A 9,465-nucleotide genomic window follows, 5' to 3' on the forward strand; every position below is an offset into this window, starting at 1 on the left:
TTTATTTCTCTCTCTTGTCTTATTACACTAGCTAGAAATTTTAGCACTGTCTTGAATAAGTATAGACCTCTGTCTCATTCTTGTTTTTCCACGAAACACTTTCAGTTTTCTCCCATTTAGAATTATCTTGGTTATAGGCTTGTCATGAATATATCATCCATTATGTTATGATATGCTCCTTTAGGTTCCATTTATCTCAAGGCTTTTTGCTCTCTTGTCTTATTACACTAGCTAGAAATTTTAGCACTGTCTTGAATAAGTATAGACCTCTGTCTCATTCTTGTTTTTCCACGAAACACTTTCAGTTTTCTCCCATTTAGAATTATCTTGGTTATAGGCTTGTCATGAATATATCATCCATTATGTTATGATATGCTCCTTTAGGTTCCATTTATCTCAAGGCTTTTTGTCATGAAGGGAGGCTGAACTTGGTCAAAGGCCTTTCTGTGCCTATTGAAATGATTATCTGATTTCTGTCCTTAAGTCTATTTATGAGCAATATTCCATTTATTTATTTTTGTATTTGAATAAAACTTGGATCACTTGGATGAAACCAACTTGGTCATGATATATGGTCCTCTTAATGTGTAGCTAAATTTGGTTTGCAACTATTTTTTTTTGACAATTTTTCTATCTATGTTCATTAGTGAAATTAGCCAATAATTTTCTTTCTTTGTGTTATCCTTATCAGGATTTGATGTCAGGATAATACTGGCTTCAAAAAACTAGCTTGGTAAGTTCCTTCTCTTTCTATTTGTGGAATAGTTTAAAAGGAATTGATGTTAGATCTTTTTGAAAGGTTGGACACAGTTCAACAGTGAATCCACCTGGTCCCAGGCTTCTCTTTGTGAGGAGACTTTTAATCACTGTTTCAATCTCATTAGTTGTTATGGATCTGCTTGAATTTTCCATATATTCTTGATTTAATTTTTGTGGGTCAAGTGTCTTTAATAATTTGTCCATTTCTTCAAGATTTCCTAGGTTTTTTTGTTTGTTTGTTTGTGTGTGTGTGTGTGTGTGTGTGTGAGTGTGTGTGTGTGTTTGTGTGCTTGTGTGTGTGTTTTCTTGGAACTTTTCAAAGTGAATCTATAGATTTCATTGATATCAGTTGTAACAATTCCCTTTTTTCCATGTCTAATTTTACTGATCTGGGTCTTCTCTATAAAGATTTTTGTTTAGATTGGCTAGATTTTCTCAATCTTGTTTATCTTTACAATGACACAACTTTTCGTTCAATTCTTTTTGTTTCTTAGACAGGGTCTGATTATGTAGTCATGGCTGGCCTTGTTCACATAGAGATCAACCTGCCTCTGGGTCTTGAGTACTGGGATTAAAGGTATGTACTACCATACCCAGCAGCATTTCATTAATATCTACCATGATCATTATATTTCATGCCACCATTGCCTTTTTGGGTTTGGCTTGTGCTTGATTTTTAAGACCTTGGGGTATATCATTAGGGTATTGATTTAAGATTCTTTTGATTTTTTAAAATGTAAATACAGCTATAAATTTTCCTCTTAGAACTGCCTTGGCTGTATCCCAGAGATTTTGTTTAGTTGTGCTTTTATTTTTATTTTATCTCTTTAATGATCCACTGGTCTTTCAAGAGAATATTGTTCACTTTCCAAGTATTTCTATAGTGTCTACATTTTCTTGTGCTATTGATTTCTAGCTTTATTCCATAATGATATGATAAGCTATAAGAAATGTTTTTGGTTCTTTGGTATTTTTTAAAAGAATTTTTTCAAGGCCTAAAATGTAGTCTCTTTTAGAGAGGGTTCCATGGGCTGCTAAGAAGAATATGTATTCCATAATTGTTGGGTGGAACATTGTGTTGATATCTACCAAGTTCATTTGACCCATAGTGTAATTTAAATTTGGTTTCTTTGTTGATTTGTAGTGTGGATGCTCTATCCAAAGATAAGAGTGAGGTACTGAACTCACTCATTATTATTGCATCAAGACCTATGTGAGCTTTGATACTCATTAGTGTATTATGAAATTAGAAGTCCCAACATTTGATGAACATATATTTACATTTGTTGTATCTTCTTGGAAAATTTTCCATTTATTAATATGTAGTAGCCTTCTTTATTTCTCTCATCTTACTAATTTTTCTTTGCAATCTAATTTATCAGATACCAGAATAGATACACCAGCTTACATTTGCTTGATGGACTGACCTATATCCATTAACTCTTAGTCTGTGGGTATCTTTGCCAGTGAGGTGTATTTTATTTTGACAACAGATAGATCCTGTTTTTAATCAGTCTGCTAGATTACATCTCTATATTGATAAGATTATTATTGAACTATATTTACTAATTCTTGGGATTTTGTTTGTTGTTTCTCTAGTTGGTTGGATTATAATTATCTTTTCTTCCTCCCTGCTATGGATAGTTTTAATTGTCAACTTGACACAATCTAAAATCACCTGGGAAGAGAGTCCCAATAAGGGATTGCCTACATCATATTGGCCTGTGGGCCTGCCTGAGGGGAATTGTCTTGACTACATTAATTGGTGTGGGAAGGCCCAGTCTATTGTGGGTGGCACCATTCCCTGAGCTTGGAACCCTGAATGGATAAGAGCAGAGGAAATATAGACCACACTGGCCTTGGCCTCACAGAGATCCACTGCTTCTACTTCCCAAGTGCTGGATTAAAGGCATGCACCACAAGCCCAGCTTCTATTTTTTTTAATTGTCAACTTACTTGATGAACTTTTCTTGCATTTTGTTCTTTTTTTTAATTATTCACATTTCTGATATTTTTATTTTTAAAAAGTTGTCATATACAGTATTAGAGTTCATGCTGGTATTTTCAAAGAAATTCTAGTTTTGATTTTCCTATTGCCTTTCTCCCCTACCTTTGACCCAATTTGTACCCTTGCACACACCCCATAGCCTCCTTTGCACTTTCATGTCACTTTTGTCCTATTGTGGTCTGCCCCCTTCCTCAATGCCTCTGGTCTTTTTTGTAGTTTTATAACCTGTAGTCACCCCCACTTACATACATACATATAAACATTATAAGCTAGGACTGGAATATGAGAATGTGTGCTTTTGTGTGTGTGTGTGTGTGTGTGTGTGTGTGTGTCTGAGTGTCTGAGATACCTCACTTAATATACTTTGTAGCTCTATCTACTTCACTGAAAATTTTATGACTTCAGGTGTTTTGATTTGTTTATTTTGAGACAGGATCCCACTATGTAGTCCTGGAATTCACTATGTAGGCCAGACTGGCCTCAAACTTACAGTGATCCCAAGTGCTAGAAGGGTATGCTCCACCACTCCTGGCCTCATGATTTCATTTTTACTTACAACTAAATAAAATTCCACTGTGTATAATACATTTTCATTATTCACTCATTTGTTGATGGACATCTAGGCTGGTTCTATTTCTTTGCTCTTGTGAATAATGTAGCAATAAAAATGGGAATGCAGATATAGTGTCCTTTGAGTATACATATGCTCAGAGTCCTGTAACTGGGTCATATGCATTTCATATTTAATGTTTTGAGAAATCACCATATTGATTTACACAATGGTTATACTAGGCTACACTCCTAGTGTCTATCTTTCCCTCACATTCTTGACACCATTTGTTGTTGTCTCTTTCTGCCTGGGATAGGATAGAATCTTTTCATTATTATTATTATTATTATTATTAATTTTATATTATGAGTGTTTTGCATGTATGCATGTAAGTGTATCTCATGTGTGCCTGGTGCCTATGGAGGGTGTTGGATTCCCCTGGAACTGGAGTTATGGAGTTATGGATGGTTATTAGCTGTTGTGTGGGTGCTGGGAACAGAAACTGGGTTCTGTGGAAGAGCAGTCAGTTCTCTTAACTGCTGAGCCATCCCTCTAGCCCTGGGATAGAATCTTAAAGTAGTTTTAATTTGCATTTCTCTAATGGTTAATTAAGTATGTTGAACACTTTTTAAATACATGGCCATTTGAGTTTCTTCTTTGGAGAACTACCTGTTCAGTTTGCCTATTTGTTGATAGGAAGATTTGGTTTTGGATGTTTAATTTTTGAAGTTCTTTATGTATTCTAAATATTAATCCTTGCATAATATTAAGCTGGCATAGACTTCTCCCATTCTGTAGGCTGTCTTCTCTTGCTGCTGATAATTCCCTTTGCTGTCACACTGATGATTTTCTTTATTTTCTTTAAATTACTTATTTATTTTTATTTTATGTGTATGCATGTTTTGCCTTCATGTAAGTGCATCCCTGTCATTTAATGCCCACAGAGACCAGAAGAAGGTCCCTGGAACTGGAGCTACAGACAGTTGTTAACAACCATGTGGGTGCTGGGAAGTGAACTTGGTTCCCCTGCAAGAGCTGCCATGCTCTTAACTGCTAAGCCATCTCTCCAGCCCCCATATTGCAAATTTTCTTATCCATTTTGCTGACTTTTTCTTCTGTGTGACTTACTTTCCTCTCCAAGCTTGGATTGAACTCATGTACTTGTTTGTATCTTCTTTGAGGTCAATGATTATTTTTATTAGTAACTTTTGAAATCTTCACCCAGTTTTTTTTTTTTTAACTGATTTTAATATCTTTGAATTCAGGGTTGAGGAGTTATGATCTTCTGAAGGCATCACGTTGTCTTGTTGTTGTTTTTTTTTCATGCTTCTCTGTTGTGATTTGTGCATCTGTTGGTTTGGATATCTCTTCTGGTTTATATGTGTAACTTCATATTGAGCATCCTGTTCTGAAGGGGTGAATCTTCATGACCACTGTGAATGATTTAAAAAAAAAAACAAACAAAAAAAAACCTTACTTCTTTTGGATGAGACTTCTACTCCTACCACACATACCAGAGAACTGGGCAACTGAAGTTGTGTTTAGCTTGGCTTCTTGTATGGGTGTCACCTGTCTTTTTCTTGACACTTTTCCAGTGTATTATCTACCATTGTAAATTTCTGGAGCATTTCTTTATCTCTTTGGAATAGTGTCTATTCTTTTATACTGACTCTTCTATTTAGCCGGCTGGTACAGAAGCAGCTTCTGGTCAAACCATCTTGCCAAGTCAATTTCTTATTTGGTGAATATTAAGAAAGATGACTCATAATAAAAATTCTTTGGATTTCTCACTACTACTATCTTCATACAGTGGCCTTTAAAATTATTTATTTATTTATTTATTATTATTTTTATTTTACGGGTATGCATGTATTGCCTGCATGTAGGTAAGTGCACCTGTATTGTGCAATGACCGTAGAGGTCAGAGGAGGCTCTCAGATCCCCTGGGACTGGAGTTACGGATGGTTGTTAGCTGCCATGTGGGTGCTGGGATTTGAACCCAGGTCTTCTGCAAAAACAACCTGTGTTTTTAACCACTGAGCCGTCTCTCCAGCCCCATTATTATTATTATTATTTATTTTATGTATGTGAATGCTAGCTGCCAAATGGGTGGAGGCTCTAAACCCAGTTCCTCTGCAAGAGCACCCAGTGCTCTTAACCACTGAGCCGTCTCTCCAGCTCCATACAGTGGTCTGGACATCAGAAAAATGAAATTAAAATGAAAAACTCTTGATACTATCTATACAGATAGATACTATCTGTATCTATATCTCTTCATTTTGTGTATTCTTTAAAAATATAAAATACACTGGACTTAGTCTTTATTACACTTTGCCTTTTAAAAATATTTTATTTATTATTTTTTATTTTATGGGTATGAGTGTATTGCCTGCATGTGTGTAAGTACATCCATGTCATGAAAATGTCTGAGAAGGTCAGAAGAGGGCATTGAATTTCCCTGGAACTGGAGTTACAGACAGTTGTTTACCACCACGAGGGTAGCTAAGAATCAAACCTGGGTCTTCTGCAAGAGGAGCCAGTGCTCTTAATCACTAAGCCATCTCTCCAAAGCAATCACCTTGCTTTTAAAACAATACATCTTCAGAATTGCACCATATTTCACACACACAGAGCATTCGTATTTTTCTTATGGTTAAACATAATTTCCCTGTAAAAATTCACTACAATTTTTAAACCAGAAGTTATTGATAGGGTCAAAGGCATGGGGGGGGGTGTCTGGGTAGCATTGAACCCAGGGCCACATGCATGCTATGCAGGTGTTCTACAGCTGACTCAATCCCCCGTCCAAATGTGTTTTCTTATAGATAATGCTACCTACAGTGAATAGTCTTCTACTGTGTCTTTTGTGGTAAGGACCATAGGACAGGTGTCAAAAACTAAGTGCATTTGTAATTTTTATTTATGTTACAAAATTTATAAGCTCATGCTTTTTTTAGGGAAATAAGGAATCTATTACACTCTCATAAAAATGGCCCATATTAACATCATAGGCAAGCTGTGGTCAGATGAACACAATGGAACTGACTGGTGAGCATGTTTACATATATGCAATTTACATGTTTGGAAGCAAAACATGAAAGTAAAAACTAAAGCTGAATCATAAAGTCTATTATATAAGATGTATTGTTGACTGCACTGTGTCATGAATGTAATTTTGGGGAAGTTCTAAGTTTTTGGCATTTGTCTGGCTTCTGTTTGAAACAATTTGGCAACATTTGCTAGAGGCTTTGAAGCAGCTGGCATTGACTACACCAATGAGAGCAAGCTCCTAACATTCTAAAATTCCAACTTCACACGGGCCAGTGGATAACACTTACCACTAAAGAAGATTTCAGAGCTTGTGAAGGTGTATTCCAGACAGTCTGTTTTAGATAAGCAAGACAAGATCATGAGTTCTTGTCTGGGTCTTCAGGAAAGTCCTTGTGGTTCACATGTACAGGTTTATAGTAATGTAAGGATGTACCTTTACACTCCATGGTGATCGATATTTTTTAAAAGATCTTCATACTCATAAACAATTTTTAAAATGATTTTCATGGTTTGATTGTTCTCCCCAAAGTTCATGTGTTGAAAAGTGAATTCCCAATTTATGCCAATGGCTTTAGAGGTAAGGATTGTAGAAGATAATTAGGATTGAATTTCCTATAAGAGACCTCTTAGGAGGCAGCAAGAAGGCCCTCACTAGAAGTCAACATCTTCCTATGGACTTCAGTGCTTCCAGCACCATGAGCTAAACAAATCCCTAGTTTCCGGCAGTATTTCTGGTATAGATGTTCTGTTTTGTTTTCTTCTTCATTGACCTTGGTGCTATTTGCCTTAATGGCCATCAGTAACTCCTTGGCCTAAGAGAAAGAATAGATTCTCCAATTAGCAAGAGGATAAATCATCTAAGGAAATTAATAGTCAATAAATTGGTATAACATGCAGATTGTGGAGCTGGAGAGATGGCTCAGTGGTTAAGGGTACTGGCTGCACATCCAGAGGACCAGGGTTCAATTCCCAGCACCCACATGGTGGCTAATAACCATTTAACCATTTGTAACTCCAGTTCCAGGGGATCCAATGCCTTCATCTGACCTCTGCAGGTATTGCATGACACAGGCACTCTTACATGCAGGCAAAACATTCATACACATAAAATAAAAATAAATAAACCAGAAAAAAAACTAAAAAATGCAGTTGAACCTCATGCTTTAGAATTATGTGATACTAGTTTTTTATAGCATGACCAAAATGTATTTCTCTCCCTTGATTTTTCTTGGTTTTTCTGTAACCAAGAAAACAGAATTTCAGTATATGAGTTAACTCATCACAATCTTTTAATTATGGAAAACATACTGTGTGTTCAGTCATTATGAACAAAGTGAAAGTGAGGAGGAATTCACTTCTGAATAGAGGTCCAGGAAGCCATTTTACAAGCTCTTAACTTTTCTCAGGCCAAATCCTACTCATTTCCCTTTAGAAGACTCCTCTCTCCTTCTCACTTTAACAATAACTCACTACGCTGTCTTCTGTGCTCCCCTTCATTCTCTTACCACGCATGATCATACCTCTGTGACTATCTGTGTCTTCTGATTCAGAGTGAGCTTCTTGGGTTGACTTTGGGTTTTGTCATGCCATCTGGCATACTGCCTCATGTATGTTGATTCTTGACAGATGTTAGTTAGCATTTAGCTTTGATTTTTTTTTATACAGTCTTCTACTATGTATATGAAAATGTGATATGGAGATAAAGTGTATTCAGGTGGAAATAGGAAACTAGATAAACTTAAAAATATAGAAAAATTTCAGCCAGGACATGAAGACTTATATAAATGAGATAAAATTCACTCCAAGAATATTACCACTTAGTTTAACATTGGTAGTACGACTGGATCGAATCTTGATGGGAACACTTAGAATTTTATGGTCTTGGGCAGATGACGTAGCTTCTTTAAACTGTACCATATCCATCTATACAGTGGTAATAATAATAATTCATAATAATAATAGCAGTAGTAGCTGCCTGTATTAGATAGATTGAAAAATGGCCACCAAAACTCTACCCAACTGGTATGTACCTTCTGTGTAATCTCCTCTCCTTAACTGTGGGACCCAAGATGAGATATTACTCCTGTGACTAGGTCACATTTAGGAAGAAGGGTGAAGTCATTTGACTTTGATTTCATGAAAGGATGAAGGTGTGAATGGGCCTGACCCAGTTAGGTATGCCCTTTGAGAGAAGAGTCCAAGACTTCCCTGAAGAGAGATACTTTGAGAGATTTTCCCGCTAGGTTTGAAAAAGCAAACTGTGTTGTGAGAGACCTATGTATAATCTGGGATCCTTTAGGACCTAAGAGCAGATAGCTCCCAGGTGACAGCCAGAAAGGAAAAAGATGCTTCAATAATACAATTAGCAGGAATGGAGCTCTGCCAACTACTAGGTGGGCCTTACAACAGGAATCCAACCTTACAGGAGACCTAGCCCACATCTTGATTGCAGCCTTATGAGATCCTCAACAGGGGATACAGTGTAGCTGTGCTCACTGCTCTGGACATAGAAGCTTCGAGACAACAAATGTGGGCTGTTGTAATAGATGCCTACATATCTGCTCCCATAACAATAGAACACACATTACTGTATTACAAAGATTTTTAGTTTACAAACAAAGACAGAAAGAGGCAAAATTTATTGCAACAAGATTTGGTGTCACTGAACTGAAGGGAAAGCTGAATGATGAAGCTTTAGGGTCAAAGGCCAAAGGATGACTGAGAGGTTAGCATCCAGGAGTTTGACACATGTATTCTTAAGTGAGCTACCTGCATCCACCCTTGTCACTGGGTCCAGGAATCAGATTCTTCTGACAGAGTCTAGTTGACCTTATTTTAATCATCCTGAAGCTGTTTGTTAGAAATATGGAGAATGGATAGGATCCAAGACCATGTGGATAGAGGAAGAAAGTTCCTTGGAGGAACATGTGATGCTGTGGACAAAAGGAAAGGAAAGAGTTTTGGGGTAAGCATATACAAAGACGTCTACCTTGCTACCTCATAGGGTTATTAGCAAAGGACCTGAGAATAAATGTAAAGATTAGGTCAACACAGATCTTGACACATAGCCATCTTCCATAAATTTGAACCATAATTT

This window comes from Nannospalax galili, unplaced genomic scaffold (genome assembly GCF_000622305.1).
Source record: "Nannospalax galili isolate Female #2095 unplaced genomic scaffold, S.galili_v1.0 scaffold53, whole genome shotgun sequence".
NCBI classification, from domain to species: domain Eukaryota; kingdom Metazoa; phylum Chordata; class Mammalia; order Rodentia; family Spalacidae; genus Nannospalax; species Nannospalax galili.